Source organism: Triturus cristatus, chromosome 10, assembly GCF_964204655.1.
Source record: "Triturus cristatus chromosome 10, aTriCri1.1, whole genome shotgun sequence".
Lineage (NCBI taxonomy): Eukaryota > Metazoa > Chordata > Amphibia > Caudata > Salamandridae > Triturus > Triturus cristatus.
Window position 1 is genome coordinate 846,746,694 of NC_140593.1, and position 17,295 is coordinate 846,763,988.

Consider the following 17,295-nt stretch of genomic DNA (forward strand, 5'->3'; position numbering starts at 1 on the left):
TTTATTTTATCATGCCATCGTGTATTGTGGGGCCTTTACACCTGTGACATTGCTGCGAACGCTGTAAGTGCAAACATTGGCAAGTGCAGACAGAAGAGTCAGACCTGTACATAGCCAGGGCTGTCAGGATGGCCGAGTGGTCTAAGGCACCAGACTCAAGAGAGCTTGATCTTCAGTGCAACTGAGACTTCTGGTCTCCTCATGGAGGCGTGGGTTCAAATCCCACTTCTGACAGGTCTCTTTTACACCCTTAAATCGTCCTGTTTTTTGCAGTGCATTCCCCACACACCACAATCTTTGCACGGACCTGTAACATATGACGAGAAATCCACCAACGATCAGGCTGGGCCCTCAATCACAATTCCATGTATTCCTGGAAGGGACACCTCAGGCACACCTTCCGTTAAATTTGCACTCCATCACACTAACTGCTGTGCTGGTTTCTCATTAAGCAGTTGATCCCATCTTTGTTGTGAGGCTCTCCTGCCACCTTTTGGGCGGAGAAGGCACTGTCCCTGCAACAACACAGGCAGACATGTTCAACAGGGCTTCCTGGTTATGTGGTAGGAGCAGATTGTCATTGGTCCCCCCTTGCGAATTTTAATTTACATAAGGAAGACAGAGAGGTAGCTGGGAGTAGGCAGTACACACGGACATTGAACTCTATCTTGTGATTTGCAGCCAATTCTAGATTGAGGCAGGAGGAAAGGAGGTGACTTGCCCAACAATGGCCATTCTGGGAATTCAGCCACCCTGGGTCTCCCAGGTGAGTGTTTCAGTCCTGCGAGCCACTCATATAAATCTCGCCTGATCGAGCGTGTTTGAATCCAAGAATCAAACACCTCTTTCTTAGGAGCAAGAATTGGCAGGCCCTCCCTTGCTTCTGGGGTGGAAGTTAATGGGGCAAGGGTCCAGGACTTGCAGAGAAGTACAAGTGCCAGAAAGTGCCTGCAGTTCTCATCAGTGCCTTTTTTCTGCTCACTGGCAGCTAGGATATCGGCTGATCCCTTCCTTGCAAGAGTGAAAAAAACAACACCTTGAGAGAAAACATGACTTTGTGTGGCTCACATAGAGAGAGAGCAGCCAAATAGCACTGCTTTGTTTCTGAAAGACGCATCAGAAATTGTTCAAATTGCTGACAGGGGAATCAGGCTCGTTGGTCTAGGGGTATGATTCTCGCTTCGGGTGCGAGAGGTCCCGGGTTCAAATCCCGGACGAGCCCATGTTGTGGAATTATTTTTAGGCTGCTTATTATGTAGGACCATTTCTTCTTTTCAATGCTATGAGACGCCGTGTATGGTGAAAAAGTTCCTTTCCCTGCACGCTGTTTCCCAGTTTTGGCGTATAGAATTTCAGTGCCGGACTTCTTTGCAACTGCTTTTCTGGGGTGGACCATCAGTGTAGGAACATTAAATTCAAAGTGTTTTTCTAGCGTGATTTCAGGTATGGTTTTAAAATCGCCTTTTGGAATAAAAGTGGTCCTCGTTCCTTTCTTCCAAAGAAAGAGATCGGGTAAGAAGGGTCCAACGTTGAGCTTCATGGACATTGGCCCTTGGTCTGTGCTTTCCAGCCCACTACATGCCAAGAAGATTGCTGCAAGAGTATCTGTTTCTGTGGTGTAGTGGTTATCACGTTCGCTTTACACGCGAAAGGTCCCTGGTTCGAGACCGGGCAGAAACAGCAGCTTATTGTTTGCATTTACTCTCTCAACTTATAGGAAAGCTGAGATAATGGAAGCTGTCTATCCCTCACCAGCGTGACGTACTGTGCATCAGTGACAGCTCAAAAAGAGAAGTGACGATAGTTTGCGCCATTCGTTTGCACGTCCTTTTGTACTGAAGGGTGGGCCTACTTGATGAAAGCAAGGCATGAGAGCAGAAATTGTTTTATTGTCCTCACCGAGAGCATACACCTAGAGCAAACAAAATGTCTGAAGGATGGAGGTATTTTCATTTCTTGTTCGATGACGGCCATGGAAAAGACAGCAACCATATTGCAGAAGAGAGCAGCATGTGCAGTTGCTTGCTTTGGGTGAATCATTCACCAACTCGCTGCCAATAACCCCCGGAGCCGGTGCAAAAGGTGACTCTTGTGTGCCTCGGCTCGTTGGTCTAGGGGTATGATTCTCGCTTAGGGTGCGAGAGGTCCCGGGTTCAAATCCCGGACGAGCCCTTTTTTAGAGGTAAACATACGAATCCTACTCAAAACTGACAATGCCTGACTATTTCTCATTACACTCGGCGCATTGTTGCACAAATTATTTTGAACCTCAGAAGAAAAACGGATATCCATGCTTTTTCTGCCTTCATGCTTAGTCTGTGTGTGTCCCAGGTGATGCTTTCCCAAGCTGTACTTGCTGGCATTTAGGCATCAGATATTTGTCTGTCGATGCCTGCATAAGTAAATTTTTAATACGTCTAATTGCAAGCATGTTGGCTGATATCTCTGCAGTTTTCACACTTGCTCCTCGCTTTCTGAGTGGCTGCTGATACAGCAGAATAGAAGTAGAGAGAATCCTTGAGAGGAACCTTGCTCTAACAGTTAAACACAGCAAGTTAGTTTCTGTAGTGTAGTGGTCATCACGTTCGCCTAACACGCGAAAGGTCCCCGGTTCGAGACCGGGCAGAAACACTGTGCATGAGCTGCTTTTATGTGCACCCTCTAAAACCTTATTATCTCAATGCAAGCTTAAGAAGAGGCGGTCCATGAACCCAGCGAGCTGTGGGAAACTTCCTTTACTTTTCCAAGACGAAACAAAGTAATCCGCATCCATCAGTGGTCGCTCTTGTGCCTAGCTTTTTTTTTTATCATGCCATGTTGTATTGTGGGGCCTTTACACCTGTGACATTGCTGCGAACGCTGTAAGTGCAAACATTGGCAAGTGCAGACAGAAGAGTCAGACCTGTACATAGCCAGGGCTGTCAGGATGGCCGAGTGGTCTTAGGCGCCAGACTCAAGAGAGCTTGATCTTCAGTGCAACTGAGACTTCTGGTCTCCTCATGGAGGTGTGGGTTCAAATCCCACTTCTGACAGGTCTCTTTTACACCCTTAAATCGTCCTGTTTTTTGCAGTGCATTCCCCACACACCACAATCTTTGCACGGACCTGTAACATATGACGAGAAATCCACCAACGATCAGGCTGGGCCCTCAATCACAATTCCATGTATTCCTGGAAGGGACACCTCAGGCACACCTTCCGTTAAATTTGCACTCCATCACACTAACTGCTGTGCTGGTTTCTCATTAAGCAGTTGATCCCATCTTTGTTGTGAGGCTCTCCTGCCACCTTTTGGGCGGAGAAGGCACTGTCCCTGCAACAACACAGGCAGACATGTTCAACAGGGCTTCCTGGTTATGTGGGAGGAGCAGATTGTCATTGGTCCCCCCTTGCGAATTTTAATTTACATAAGGAAGACAGAGAGGTAGCTGGGAGTAGGCAGTACACACGGACATTGAACTCTATCTTGTGATTTGCAGCCAATTCTAGATTGAGGCAGGAGGAAAGGAGGTGACTTGCCCAACAATGGCCATTCTGGGAATTCAGCCACCCTGGGTCTCCCAGGTGAGTGTTTCAGTCCTGCGAGCCACTCATATAAATCTCGCCTGATCGAGCCTGATCGAGCGTGTTTGAATCCAAGAATCAAACACCTCTTTCTTAGGGGCAAGAATTGGCAGGCCCTCCCTTGCTTCTGGGGTGGAAGTTAATGGGGCAAGGGTCCAGGACTTGCAGAGAAGTACAAGTGCCAGAAAGTGCCTGCAGTTCTCATCAGTGCCTTTTTTCTGCTCACTGGCAGCTAGGATATCGGCTGATCCCTTCCTTGCAAGAGTGAAAAAAACAACACCTTGAGAGAAAACATGACTTTGTGTGGCTCACATAGAGAGAGAGCAGCCAAATAGCACTGCTTTGTTTCTGAAAGACGCATCAGAAATTGTTCAAATTGCTGACAGGGGAATCAGGCTCGTTGGTCTAGGGGTATGATTCTCGCTTCGGGTGCGAGAGGTCCCGGGTTCAAATCCCGGACGAGCCCATGTTGTGGAATTATTTTTAGGCTGCTTATTATATAGGACCATTTCTTCTTTTCAATGCTATAAGACGCCGTGTATGGTGAGAAAGTTCCTTTCCCTGCACGCTGTTTCCCACTTTTGGCGTATAGAATTTCAGTGCCGGACTTCTTTGCAACTGCTTTTCTGGGGTGGACCATCAGTGTAGGAACATTAAATTCAAAGTGTTTTTCTAGCGTGATTTCAGGTATGGTTTTAAAATCGCCTTTTGGAATAAAAGTGGTCCTCGTTCCTTTCTTCCAAAGAAAGAGATCGGGTAAGGAGGGTCCAACGTTGAGCTTCATGGACATTGGCCCTTGGTCTGTGCTTTCCAGCCCACTACATGCCAAGAAGATTCCTGCAAGAGTATCTGTTTCTGTAGTGTAGTGGTTATCACGTTCGCTTTATTCGCGAAAGGTCCCTGGTTTGAGACCGGGCAGAAACAGCAGCTTATTGCTTGCATTTACTCTCTCAACTTATAGGAAAGCTGAGATAATGGAAGCTGTCTATCCCTCACCAGCGTGACGTACTGTGCTCCAGGGGCTTCAGTGACAGCTCAAAAAGAGAAGTGACGATAGTTTGCGCCATTCGTTTGCACGTCCTTTTGTACTGAAGGGTGGGCCTACTTGATGAAAGCAAGGCATGAGAGCAGAAATTGTTTTATTGTCCTCACCGAGAGCATACACCTAGAGCAAACAAAATGTCTGAAGGATGGAGGTATTTTCATTTCTTGTTCGATGACGGCCATGGAAAAGACAGCAACCATATTGCAGAAGAGAGCAGCATGTGCAGTTGCTTGCTTTGGGTGAATCATTCACCAACTCGCTGCCAATAACCCCCGGAGCCGGTGCAAAAGATGACTCTTGTGTGCCTCGGCTCGTTGGTCTAGGGGTATGATTCTCGCTTAGGGTGCGAGAGGTCCTGGGTTCAAATCCCGGACGAGCCCTTTTTTAGAGGTAAACATACGAATCCTACTCAAAACTGACAATGCCTGACTATTTCTCATTACACTCGGCGCATTGTTGCACAAATTATTTTGAACCTCAGAAGAAAAACGGATATCCATGCTTTTTCTGCCTTCATGCTTAGTCTGTGTGTGTCCCAGGTGATGCTTTCCCAAGCTGTACTTGCTGGCATTTAGGCATCAGATATTTGTCTGTCGATGCCTGCATAAGTAAATTTTTAATACGTCTAATTGCAAGCATGTTGGCTGATATCTCTGCAGTTTTCACACTTGCTCCTCGCTTTCTGAGTGGCTGCTGATACAGCAGAATAGAACTAGAGAGAATCCTTGAGAGGAACCTTGCTCTAACAGTAAAACACAGCAAGTTAGTTTCTGTAGTGTAGTGGTCATCACGTTCGCCTAACACGCGAAAGGTCCCCTGTTCGAGACCGGGCAGAAACACTGTGCATGAGCTGCTTTTATGTGCACCCTCTAAAACCTTATTATCTCAATGCAAGCTTAAGAAGAGGCGGTCCATGAACCCAGCGAGCTGTGGGAAACTTCCTTTACTTTTCCAAGACGAAACAAAGTAATCCGCATCCATCAGTGGTCGCTCTTGTGCCTAGCTTTTTATTTTATCATGCCATCGTGTATTGTGGGGCCTTTACACCTGTGACATTGCTGCGAACGCTGTAAGTGCAAACATTGGCAAGTGCAGACAGAAGAGTCAGACCTGTACATAGCCAGGGCTGTCAGGATGGCCGAGTGGTCTAAGGCACCAGACTCAAGAGAGCTTGATCTTCAGTGCAACTGAGACTTCTGGTCTCCTCATGGAGGCGTGGTTTCAAATCCCACTTCTGACAGGTCTCTTTTACACCCTTAAATCGTCCTGTTTTTTGCAGTGCATTCCCCACACACCACAATCTTTGCACGGACCTGTAACATATGACGAGAAATCCACCAACGATCAGGCTGGGCCCTCAATCACAATTCCATGTATTCCTGGAAGGGACACCTCAGGCACACCTTCCGTTAAATTTGCACTCCATCACACTAACTGCTGTGCTGGTTTCTCATTAAGCAGTTGATCCCATCTTTGTTGTGAGGCTCTCCTGCCACCTTTTGGGCGGAGAAGGCACTGTCCCTGCAACAACACAGGCAGACATGTTCAACAGGGCTTCCTGGTTATGTGGGAGGAGCAGATTGTCATTGGTCCCCCCTTGCGAATTTTAATTTACATAAGGAAGACAGAGAGGTAGCTGGGAGTAGGCAGTACACACGGACATTGAACTCTATCTTGTGATTTGCAGCCAATTCTAGATTGAGGCAGGAGGAAAGGAGGTGACTTGCCCAACAATGGCCATTCTGGGAATTCAGCCACCCTGGGTCTCCCAGGTGAGTGTTTTAGTCCTGCGAGCCACTCATATAAATCTCGCCTGATCGAGCCTGATCGAGCGTGTTTGAATCCAAGAATCAAACACCTCTTTCTTAGGAGCAAGAATTGGCAGGCCCTCCCTTGCTTCTGGGGTGGAAGTTAATGGGGCAAGGGTCCAGGACTTGCAGAGAAGTACAAGTGCCAGAAAGTGCCTGCAGTTCTCATCAGTGCCTTTTTTCTGCTCACTGGCAGCTAGGATATCGGCTGATCCCTTCCTTGCAAGAGTGAAAAAAACAACACCTTGAGAGAAAACATGACTTTGTGTGGCTCACATAGAGAGAGAGCAGCCAAATAGCACTGCTTTGTTTCTGAAAGACGCATCAGAAATTGTTCAAATTGCTGACAGGGGAATCAGGCTCGTTGGTCTAGGGGTATGATTCTCGCTTCGGGTGCGAGAGGTCCCGGGTTCAAATCCCGGACGAGCCCATGTTGTGGAATTATTTTTAGGCTGCTTATTATGTAGGACCATTTCTTCTTTTCAATGCTATGAGACGCCGTGTATGGTGAAAAAGTTCCTTTCCCTGCACGCTGTTTCCCAGTTTTGGCGTATAGAATTTCAGTGCCGGACTTCTTTGCAACTGCTTTTCTGGGGTGGACCATCAGTGTAGGAACATTAAATTCAAAGGGTTTTTCTAGCGTGATTTCAGGTATGGTTTTAAAATCGCCTTTTGGAATAAAAGTGGTCCTCGTTCCTTTCTTCCAAAGAAAGAGATCGGGTAAGAAGGGTCCAACGTTGAGCTTCATGGACATTGGCCCTTGGTCTGTGCTTTCCAGCCCACTACATGCCAAGAAGATTGCTGCAAGAGTATCTGTTTCTGTGGTGTAGTGGTTATCACGTTCGCTTTACACGCGAAAGGTCCCTGGTTCGAGACCGGGCAGAAACAGCAGCTTATTGTTTGCATTTACTCTCTCAACTTATAGGAAAGCTGAGATAATGGAAGCTGTCTATCCCTCACCAGCGTGACGTACTGTGCTCCAGGGGCATCAGTGACAGCTCAAAAAGAGAAGTGACGATAGTTTGCGCCATTCGTTTGCACGTCCTTTTGTACTGAAGGGTGGGCCTACTTGATGAAAGCAAGGCATGAGAGCAGAAATTGTTTTATTGTCCTCACCGAGAGCATACACCTAGAGCAAACAAAATGTCTGAAGGATGGAGGTATTTTCATTTCTTGTTCGATGACGGCCATGGAAAAGACAGCAACCATATTGCAGAAGAGAGCAGCATGTGCAGTTGCTTGCTTTGGGTGAATCATTCACCAACTCGCTGCCAATAACCCCCGGAGCCGGTGCAAAAGGTGACTCTTGTGTGCCTCGGCTCGTTGGTCTAGGGGTATGATTCTCGCTTAGGGTGCGAGAGGTCCCGGGTTCAAATCCCGGACGAGCCCTTTTTTAGAGGTAAACATACGAATCCTACTCAAAACTGACAATGCCTGACTATTTCTCATTACACTCGGCGCATTGTTGCACAAATTATTTTGAACCTCAGAAGAAAAACGGATATCCATGCTTTTTCTGCCTTCATGCTTAGTCTGTGTGTGTCCCAGGTGATGCTTTCCCAAGCTGTACTTGCTGGCATTTAGGCATCAGATATTTGTCTGTCGATGCCTGCATAAGTAAATTTTTAATACGTCTAATTGCAAGCATGTTGGCTGATATCTCTGCAGTTTTCACACTTGCTCCTCGCTTTCTGAGTGGCTGCTGATACAGCAGAATAGAAGTAGAGAGAATCCTTGAGAGGAACCTTGCTCTAACAGTTAAACACAGCAAGTTAGTTTCTGTAGTGTAGTGGTCATCACGTTCGCCTAACACGCGAAAGGTCCCCGGTTCGAGACTGGGCAGAAACACTGTGCATGAGCTGCTTTTATGTGCACCCTCTAAAACCTTATTATCTCAATGCAAGCTTAAGAAGAGGCGGTCCATGAACCCAGCGAGCTGTGGGAAACTTCCTTTACTTTTCCAAGACGAAACAAAGTAATCCGCATCCATCAGTGGTCGCTCTTGTGCCTAGCTTTTTATTTTATCATGCCATCGTGTATTGTGGGGCCTTTACACCTGTGACATTGCTGCGAACGCTGTAAGTGCAAACATTGGCAAGTGCAGACAGAAGAGTCAGACCTGTACATAGCCAGGGCTGTCAGGATGGCCGAGTGGTCTAAGGCACCAGACTCAAGAGAGCTTGATCTTCAGTGCAACTGAGACTTCTGGTCTCCTCATGGAGGCGTGGGTTAAAATCCCACTTCTGACAGGTCTCTTTTACACCCTTAAATCGTCCTGTTTTTTGCAGTGCATTCCCCACACACCACAATCTTTGCACGGACCTGTAACATATGACGAGAAATCCACCATCGATCAGGCTGGGCCCTCAATCACAATTCCATGTATTCCTGGAAGGGACACCTCAGGCACACCTTCCGTTAAATTTGCACTCCATCACACTAACTGCTGTGCTGGTTTCTCATTAAGCAGTTGATCCCATCTTTGTTGTGAGGCTCTCCTGCCACCTTTTGGGCGGAGAAGGCACTGTCCCTGCAACAACACAGGCAGACATGTTCAACAGGGCTTCCTGGTTATGTGGGAGGAGCAGATTGTCATTGGTCCCCCCTTGCGAATTTTAATTTACATAAGGAAGACAGAGAGGTAGCTGGGAGTAGGCAGTACACACGGACATTGAACTCTATCTTGTGATTTGCAGCCAATTCTAGATTGAGGCAGGAGGAAAGGAGGTGACTTGCCCAACAATGGCCATTCTGGGAATTCAGCCACCCTGGGTCTCCCAGGTGAGTGTTTCAGTCCTGCGAGCCACTCATATAAATCTCGCCTGATCGAGCCTGATCGAGCGCTGAGTGAGCGTGTTTGAATCCAAGAATCAAACGCCTCTTTCTTAGGAGCAAGAATTGGCAGGCCCTCCCTTGCTTCTGGGGTGGAAGTTTATGGGGCAAGGGTCCAGGACTTGCAGAGAAGTACAAGGGCCAGAAAGTGCCTGCAGTTCTCATCAGTGCCTCTTTTCTGCTCACTGGCAGCTAGGATATCAGCTGATCCCTTCCTTGCAAGAGTGAAAAAAACAACACCTTGAGAGAAAACATGACTTTGTGTGGCTCACATAGAGAGAGAGCAGCCAAATAGCACTGCTTTGTTTCTGAAAGACGCATCAGAAATTGTTCAAATTGCCGACAGGGGAATCAGGCTCGTTGGTCTAGGGGTATGATTCTCGATTCGGGTGCGAGAGGTCCCGGGTTCAAATCCCGCACGAGCCCATGCTGTGGAATTATTTTTAGGCTGCTTATTATATAGGACCATTTCTTCTTTTCAATGCTATAAGACGCCGTGTATGGTGAGAAAGTTCCTTTCCCTGCACGCTGTTTCCCACTTTTGGCTTATAGAATTTCAGTGCCGGACTTCTTTGCAACTGCTTTTCTGGGGTGGACCATCAGTGTAGGAACATTAAATTCAAAGTGTTTTTCTAGTGTGATTTCAGGTATGGTTTTAAAATCGCCTTTTGGAATAAAAGTGGTCCTCGTTCCTTTCTTCCAAGGAAAGAGATCGGGTAAGGAGGGTCCAACGTTGAGCTTCATGGACATTGGCCCTTGGTCTGTGCTTTCCAGCCCACTACATGCCAAGAAGATTGCTGCAAGACTATCTGTTTCTGTGGTGTAGTGGTTATCACGTTCGCTTTACACGCGAAAGGTCCCTGGTTCGAGACTGGGCAGAAACAGCAGCTTATTGTTTGCATTTACTCTCTCAACTTATAGGAAAGCTGAGATAATGGAAGCTGTCTATCCCTCACCAGCGTGACGTACTGTGCTCCAGGGGCATCAGTGACAGCTCAAAAAGAGAAGTGACGATAGTTTGCGCCATTCGTTTGCACGTCCTTTTGTACTGAAGGGTGGGCCTACTTGATGAAAGCAAGGCATGAGAGCAGAAATTGTTTTATTGTCCTCACCGAGAGCATACACCTAGAGCAAACAAAATGTCTGAAGGATGGAGGTATTTTCATTTCTTGTTCGATGACGGCCATGGAAAAGACAGCAACCATATTGCAGAAGAGAGCAGCATGTGCAGTTGCTTGCTTTGGGTGAATCATTCACCAACTCGCTGCCAATAACTCCCGGAGCCGGTGCAAAAGGTGTCTCTTGTGTGCCTCGGCTCGTTGGTCTAGGGGTATGATTCTCGCTTAGGGTGCGAGAGGTCCCGGGTTCAAATCCCGGACGAGCCCTTTTTTAGAGGTAAACATACGAATCCTACTCAAAACTGACAATGCCTGACTATTTCTCATTACACTCGGCGCATTGTTGCACAAATTATTTTGAACCTCAGAAGAAAAACGGATATCCATGCTTTTTCTGCCTTCATGCTTAGTCTGTGTGTGTCCCAGGTGATGCTTTCCCAAGCTGTACTTGCTGGCATTTAGGCATCAGATATTTGTCTGTTGATGCCTGCATAAGTACATTTTTAATACGTCTAATTGCAAGCATGTTGGCTGATATCTCTGCAGTTTTCACACTTGCTCCTCGCTTTCTGAGTGGCTGCTGATACAGCAGAATAGAAGCAGAGAGAATCCTTGAGAGGAACCTTGCTCTAACAGTAAAACACAGCAAGTTAGTTTCTGTAGTGTAGTGGTCATCACGTTCGCCTAACACGCGAAAGGTCCCCTGTTCGAGACCGGGCAGAAACACTGTGCATGAGCTGCTTTTATGTGCACCCTCTAAAACCTTATTATCTCAATGCAAGCTTAAGAAGAGGCGGTCCATGAACCCAGCGAGCTGTGGGAAACTTCCTTTACTTTTCCAAGACGAAACAAAGTAATCCGCATCCATCAGTGGTCGCTCTTGTGCCTAGCTTTTTATTTTATCATGCCATCGTGTATTGTGGGGCCTTTACACCTGTGACATTGCTGCGAACGCTGTAAGTGCAAACATTGGCAAGTGCAGACAGAAGAGTCAGACCTGTACATAGCCAGGGCTGTCAGGATGGCCGAGTGGTCTAAGGCACCAGACTCAAGAGAGCTTGATCTTTAGTGCAACTGAGACTTCTGGTCTCCTCATGGAGGCGTGGGTTCAAATCCCACTTCTGACAGGTCTCTTTTACACCCTTAAATCGTCCTGTTTTTTGCAGTGCATTCCCCACACACCACAATCTTTGCACGGACCTGTAACATATGACGAGAAATCCACCAACGATCAGGCTGGGCCCTCAATCACAATTCCATGTATTCCTGGAAGGGACACCTCAGGCACACCTTCCGTTAAATTTGCACTCCATCACACTAACTGCTGTGCTGGTTTCTCATTAAGCAGTTGATCCCATCTTTGTTGTGAGGCTCTCCTGCCACCTTTTGGGCGGAGAAGGCACTGTCCCTGCAACAACACAGGCAGACATGTTCAACAGGGCTTCCTGGTTATGTGGTAGGAGCAGATTGTCATTGGTCCCCCCTTGCGAATTTTAATTTACATAAGGAAGACAGAGAGGTAGCTGGGAGTAGGCAGTACACACGGACATTGAACTCTATCTTGTGATTTGCAGCCAATTCTAGATTGAGGCAGGAGGAAAGGAGGTGACTTGCCCAACAATGGCCATTCTGGGAATTCAGCCACCCTGGGTCTCCCAGGTGAGTGTTTCAGTCCTGCGAGCCACTCATATAAATCTCGCCTGATCGAGCGTGTTTGAATCCAAGAATCAAACACCTCTTTCTTAGGAGCAAGAATTGGCAGGCCCTCCCTTGCTTCTGGGGTGGAAGTTAATGGGGCAAGGGTCCAGGACTTGCAGAGAAGTACAAGTGCCAGAAAGTGCCTGCAGTTCTCATCAGTGCCTTTTTTCTGCTCACTGGCAGCTAGGATATCGGCTGATCCCTTCCTTGCAAGAGTGAAAAAAACAACACCTTGAGAGAAAACATGACTTTGTGTGGCTCACATAGAGAGAGAGCAGCCAAATAGCACTGCTTTGTTTCTGAAAGACGCATCAGAAATTGTTCAAATTGCTGACAGGGGAATCAGGCTCGTTGGTCTAGGGGTATGATTCTCGCTTCGGGTGCGAGAGGTCCCGGGTTCAAATCCCGGACGAGCCCATGTTGTGGAATTATTTTTAGGCTGCTTATTATGTAGGACCATTTCTTCTTTTCAATGCTATGAGACGCCGTGTATGGTGAAAAAGTTCCTTTCCCTGCACGCTGTTTCCCAGTTTTGGCGTATAGAATTTCAGTGCCGGACTTCTTTGCAACTGCTTTTCTGGGGTGGACCATCAGTGTAGGAACATTAAATTCAAAGTGTTTTTCTAGCGTGATTTCAGGTATGGTTTTAAAATCGCCTTTTGGAATAAAAGTGGTCCTCGTTCCTTTCTTCCAAAGAAAGAGATCGGGTAAGAAGGGTCCAACGTTGAGCTTCATGGACATTGGCCCTTGGTCTGTGCTTTCCAGCCCACTACATGCCAAGAAGATTGCTGCAAGAGTATCTGTTTCTGTGGTGTAGTGGTTATCACGTTCGCTTTACACGCGAAAGGTCCCTGGTTCGAGACCGGGCAGAAACAGCAGCTTATTGTTTGCATTTACTCTCTCAACTTATAGGAAAGCTGAGATAATGGAAGCTGTCTATCCCTCACCAGCGTGACGTACTGTGCATCAGTGACAGCTCAAAAAGAGAAGTGACGATAGTTTGCGCCATTCGTTTGCACGTCCTTTTGTACTGAAGGGTGGGCCTACTTGATGAAAGCAAGGCATGAGAGCAGAAATTGTTTTATTGTCCTCACCGAGAGCATACACCTAGAGCAAACAAAATGTCTGAAGGATGGAGGTATTTTCATTTCTTGTTCGATGACGGCCATGGAAAAGACAGCAACCATATTGCAGAAGAGAGCAGCATGTGCAGTTGCTTGCTTTGGGTGAATCATTCACCAACTCGCTGCCAATAACCCCCGGAGCCGGTGCAAAAGGTGACTCTTGTGTGCCTCGGCTCGTTGGTCTAGGGGTATGATTCTCGCTTAGGGTGCGAGAGGTCCCGGGTTCAAATCCCGGACGAGCCCTTTTTTAGAGGTAAACATACGAATCCTACTCAAAACTGACAATGCCTGACTATTTCTCATTACACTCGGCGCATTGTTGCACAAATTATTTTGAACCTCAGAAGAAAAACGGATATCCATGCTTTTTCTGCCTTCATGCTTAGTCTGTGTGTGTCCCAGGTGATGCTTTCCCAAGCTGTACTTGCTGGCATTTAGGCATCAGATATTTGTCTGTCGATGCCTGCATAAGTAAATTTTTAATACGTCTAATTGCAAGCATGTTGGCTGATATCTCTGCAGTTTTCACACTTGCTCCTCGCTTTCTGAGTGGCTGCTGATACAGCAGAATAGAAGTAGAGAGAATCATTGAGAGGAACCTTGCTCTAACAGTTAAACACAGCAAGTTAGTTTCTGTAGTGTAGTGGTCATCACGTTCGCCTAACACGCGAAAGGTCCCCGGTTCGAGACCGGGCAGAAACACTGTGCATGAGCTGCTTTTATGTGCACCCTCTAAAACCTTATTATCTCAATGCAAGCTTAAGAAGAGGCGGTCCATGAACCCAGCGAGCTGTGGGAAACTTCCTTTACTTTTCCAAGACGAAACAAAGTAATCCGCATCCATCAGTGGTCGCTCTTGTGCCTAGCTTTTTTTTTTATCATGCCATGTTGTATTGTGGGGCCTTTACACCTGTGACATTGCTGCGAACGCTGTAAGTGCAAACATTGGCAAGTGCAGACAGAAGAGTCAGACCTGTACATAGCCAGGGCTGTCAGGATGGCCGAGTGGTCTAAGGCGCCAGACTCAAGAGAGCTTGATCTTCAGTGCAACTGAGACTTCTGGTCTCCTCATGGAGGTGTGGGTTCAAATCCCACTTCTGACAGGTCTCTTTTACACCCTTAAATCGTCCTGTTTTTTGCAGTGCATTCCCCACACACCACAATCTTTGCACGGACCTGTAACATATGACGAGAAATCCACCAACGATCAGGCTGGGCCCTCAATCACAATTCCATGTATTCCTGGAAGGGACACCTCAGGCACACCTTCCGTTAAATTTGCACTCCATCACACTAACTGCTGTGCTGGTTTCTCATTAAGCAGTTGATCCCATCTTTGTTGTGAGGCTCTCCTGCCACCTTTTGGGCGGAGAAGGCACTGTCCCTGCAACAACACAGGCAGACATGTTCAACAGGGCTTCCTGGTTATGTGGGAGGAGCAGATTGTCATTGGTCCCCCCTTGCGAATTTTAATTTACATAAGGAAGACAGAGAGGTAGCTGGGAGTAGGCAGTACACACGGACATTGAACTCTATCTTGTGATTTGCAGCCAATTCTAGATTGAGGCAGGAGGAAAGGAGGTGACTTGCCCAACAATGGCCATTCTGGGAATTCAGCCACCCTGGGTCTCCCAGGTGAGTGTTTCAGTCCTGCGAGCCACTCATATAAATCTCGCCTGATCGAGCCTGATCGAGCGTGTTTGAATCCAAGAATCAAACACCTCTTTCTTAGGGGCAAGAATTGGCAGGCCCTCCCTTGCTTCTGGGGTGGAAGTTAATGGGGCAAGGGTCCAGGACTTGCAGAGAAGTACAAGTGCCAGAAAGTGCCTGCAGTTCTCATCAGTGCCTTTTTTCTGCTCACTGGCAGCTAGGATATCGGCTGATCCCTTCCTTGCAAGAGTGAAAAAAACAACACCTTGAGAGAAAACATGACTTTGTGTGGCTCACATAGAGAGAGAGCAGCCAAATAGCACTGCTTTGTTTCTGAAAGACGCATCAGAAATTGTTCAAATTGCTGACAGGGGAATCAGGCTCGTTGGTCTAGGGGTATGATTCTCGCTTCGGGTGTGAGAGGTCCCGGGTTCAAATCCCGGACGAGCCCATGTTGTGGAATTATTTTTAGGCTGCTTATTATATAGGACCATTTCTTCTTTTCAATGCTATAAGACGCCGTGTATGGTGAGAAAGTTCCTTTCCCTGCACGCTGTTTCCCACTTTTGGCGTATAGAATTTCAGTGCCGGACTTCTTTGCAACTGCTTTTCTGGGGTGGACCATCAGTGTAGGAACATTAAATTCAAAGTGTTTTTCTAGCGTGATTTCAGGTATGGTTTTAAAATCGCCTTTTGGAATAAAAGTGGTCCTCGTTCCTTTCTTCCAAAGAAAGAGATCGGGTAAGGAGGGTCCAACGTTGAGCTTCATGGACATTGGCCCTTGGTCTGTGCTTTCCAGCCCACTACATGCCAAGAAGATTCCTGCAAGAGTATCTGTTTCTGTAGTGTAGTGGTTATCACGTTCGCTTTATTCGCGAAAGGTCCCTGGTTTGAGACCGGGCAGAAACAGCAGCTTATTGCTTGCATTTACTCTCTCAACTTATAGGAAAGCTGAGATAATGGAAGCTGTCTATCCCTCACCAGCGTGACGTACTGTGCTCCAGGGGCTTCAGTGACAGCTCAAAAAGAGAAGTGACGATAGTTTGCGCCATTCGTTTGCACGTCCTTTTGTACTGAAGGGTGGGCCTACTTGATGAAAGCAAGGCATGAGAGCAGAAATTGTTTTATTGTCCTCACCGAGAGCATACACCTAGAGCAAACAAAATGTCTGAAGGATGGAGGTATTTTCATTTCTTGTTCGATGACGGCCATGGAAAAGACAGCAACCATATTGCAGAAGAGAGCAGCATGTGCAGTTGCTTGCTTTGGGTGAATCATTCACCAACTCGCTGCCAATAACCCCCGGAGCCGGTGCAAAAGGTGACTCTTGTGTGCCTCGGCTCGTTGGTCTAGGGGTATGATTCTCGCTTAGGGTGCGAGAGGTCCCGGGTTCAAATCCCGGACGAGCCCTTTTTTAGAGGTAAACATACGAATCCTACTCAAAACTGACAATGCCTGACTATTTTTCATTACACTCGGCGCATTGTTGCACAAATTATTTTGAACCTCAGAAGAAAAACGGATATCCATGCTTTTTCTGCCTTCATGCTTAGTCTGTGTGTGTCCCAGGTGATGCTTTCCCAAGCTGTACTTGCTGGCATTTAGGCATCAGATATTTGTCTGTCGATGCCTGCATAAGTAAATTTTTAATACGTCTAATTGCAAGCATGTTGGCTGATATCTCTGCAGTTTTCACACTTGCTCCTCGCTTTCTGAGTGGCTGCTGATACAGCAGAATAGAAGTAGAGAGAATCCTTGAGAGGAACCTTGCTCTAACAGTAAAACACAGCAAGTTAATTTCTGTAGTGTAGTGGTCATCACGTTCGCCTAACACGTGAAAGGTCCCCGGTTCGAGACCGGGCAGAAACACTGTGCATGAGCTGCTTTTATGTGCACCCTCTAAAACCTTATTATCTCAATGCAAGCTTAAGAAGAGGCGGTCCATGAACCCAGCGATCCGTGGGAAACTTCCTTTACTTTTCCAAGACGAAACAAAGTAATCCGCATCCATCAGTGGTCGCTCTTGTGCCTAGCTTTTTTTTTTATCATGCCATGTTGTATTGTGGGGCCTTTACACCTGTGACATTGCTGCGAACGCTGTAAGTGCAAACATTGGCAAGTGCAGACAGAAGAGTCAGACCTGTACATAGCCAGGGCTGTCAGGATGGCCGAGTGGTCTAAGGCGCCAGACTCAAGAGAGCTTGATCTTCAGTGTAACTGAGACTTCTGGTCTCCTCATGGAGGCGTGGGTTCAAATCCCACTTCTGACAGGTCTCTTTTACACCCTTAAATCGTCCTGTTTTTTGCAGTGCATTCCCCACACACCACAATCTTTGCACGGACCTGTAACATATGACGAGAAATCCACCAACGATCAGGCTGGGCCCTCAATCACAATTCCATGTATTCCTGGAAGGGACACCTCAGGCACACCTTCCGTTAAATTTGCACTCCAT

At 47.1% G+C, this 17,295-nt stretch overlaps 18 non-coding genes across 18 annotated transcripts; all 18 read left to right on the top strand.

Annotated features, from left to right (window-relative positions):
* Positions 1-1,150: 1,150 nt before the first annotated feature.
* TRNAP-CGG (transfer RNA proline (anticodon CGG)) lies at positions 1,151-1,222 on the top strand. The gene has a single exon. It is a non-coding gene; the product is annotated as a tRNA-Pro (tRNA).
* A 385-nt stretch (positions 1,223-1,607) lies between these two features.
* TRNAV-UAC (transfer RNA valine (anticodon UAC)) lies at positions 1,608-1,680 on the top strand. Its single transcript has one exon. It is a non-coding gene; the product is annotated as a tRNA-Val (tRNA).
* A 420-nt stretch (positions 1,681-2,100) lies between these two features.
* Positions 2,101-2,172, top strand: TRNAP-AGG (transfer RNA proline (anticodon AGG)). Its single transcript has one exon. It is a non-coding gene; the product is annotated as a tRNA-Pro (tRNA).
* A 386-nt stretch (positions 2,173-2,558) lies between these two features.
* Positions 2,559-2,631, top strand: TRNAV-AAC (transfer RNA valine (anticodon AAC)). The gene has a single exon. It is a non-coding gene; the product is annotated as a tRNA-Val (tRNA).
* Positions 2,632-3,958: 1,327 nt separating this feature from the next.
* TRNAP-CGG (transfer RNA proline (anticodon CGG)) lies at positions 3,959-4,030 on the top strand. The gene has a single exon. It is a non-coding gene; the product is annotated as a tRNA-Pro (tRNA).
* An 887-nt stretch (positions 4,031-4,917) lies between these two features.
* Positions 4,918-4,989, top strand: TRNAP-AGG (transfer RNA proline (anticodon AGG)). The gene has a single exon. It is a non-coding gene; the product is annotated as a tRNA-Pro (tRNA).
* Positions 4,990-6,775: 1,786 nt separating this feature from the next.
* On the top strand, positions 6,776-6,847 carry TRNAP-CGG (transfer RNA proline (anticodon CGG)). Its single transcript has one exon. It is a non-coding gene; the product is annotated as a tRNA-Pro (tRNA).
* A 385-nt stretch (positions 6,848-7,232) lies between these two features.
* Positions 7,233-7,305, top strand: TRNAV-UAC (transfer RNA valine (anticodon UAC)). The gene has a single exon. It is a non-coding gene; the product is annotated as a tRNA-Val (tRNA).
* Positions 7,306-7,734: 429 nt separating this feature from the next.
* On the top strand, positions 7,735-7,806 carry TRNAP-AGG (transfer RNA proline (anticodon AGG)). The gene has a single exon. It is a non-coding gene; the product is annotated as a tRNA-Pro (tRNA).
* A 2,254-nt stretch (positions 7,807-10,060) lies between these two features.
* On the top strand, positions 10,061-10,133 carry TRNAV-UAC (transfer RNA valine (anticodon UAC)). The gene has a single exon. It is a non-coding gene; the product is annotated as a tRNA-Val (tRNA).
* Positions 10,134-10,562: 429 nt separating this feature from the next.
* Positions 10,563-10,634, top strand: TRNAP-AGG (transfer RNA proline (anticodon AGG)). The gene has a single exon. It is a non-coding gene; the product is annotated as a tRNA-Pro (tRNA).
* A 1,776-nt stretch (positions 10,635-12,410) lies between these two features.
* Positions 12,411-12,482, top strand: TRNAP-CGG (transfer RNA proline (anticodon CGG)). The gene has a single exon. It is a non-coding gene; the product is annotated as a tRNA-Pro (tRNA).
* A 385-nt stretch (positions 12,483-12,867) lies between these two features.
* Positions 12,868-12,940, top strand: TRNAV-UAC (transfer RNA valine (anticodon UAC)). Its single transcript has one exon. It is a non-coding gene; the product is annotated as a tRNA-Val (tRNA).
* A 420-nt stretch (positions 12,941-13,360) lies between these two features.
* TRNAP-AGG (transfer RNA proline (anticodon AGG)) lies at positions 13,361-13,432 on the top strand. The gene has a single exon. It is a non-coding gene; the product is annotated as a tRNA-Pro (tRNA).
* A 386-nt stretch (positions 13,433-13,818) lies between these two features.
* Positions 13,819-13,891, top strand: TRNAV-AAC (transfer RNA valine (anticodon AAC)). Its single transcript has one exon. It is a non-coding gene; the product is annotated as a tRNA-Val (tRNA).
* Positions 13,892-15,218: 1,327 nt separating this feature from the next.
* On the top strand, positions 15,219-15,290 carry TRNAP-CGG (transfer RNA proline (anticodon CGG)). The gene has a single exon. It is a non-coding gene; the product is annotated as a tRNA-Pro (tRNA).
* An 887-nt stretch (positions 15,291-16,177) lies between these two features.
* TRNAP-AGG (transfer RNA proline (anticodon AGG)) lies at positions 16,178-16,249 on the top strand. Its single transcript has one exon. It is a non-coding gene; the product is annotated as a tRNA-Pro (tRNA).
* A 748-nt stretch (positions 16,250-16,997) lies between these two features.
* On the top strand, positions 16,998-17,109 carry TRNAL-CAA (transfer RNA leucine (anticodon CAA)). Its single transcript has 2 exons — positions 16,998-17,035; positions 17,064-17,109. It is a non-coding gene; the product is annotated as a tRNA-Leu (tRNA).
* Positions 17,110-17,295: the final 186 nt, after the last annotated feature.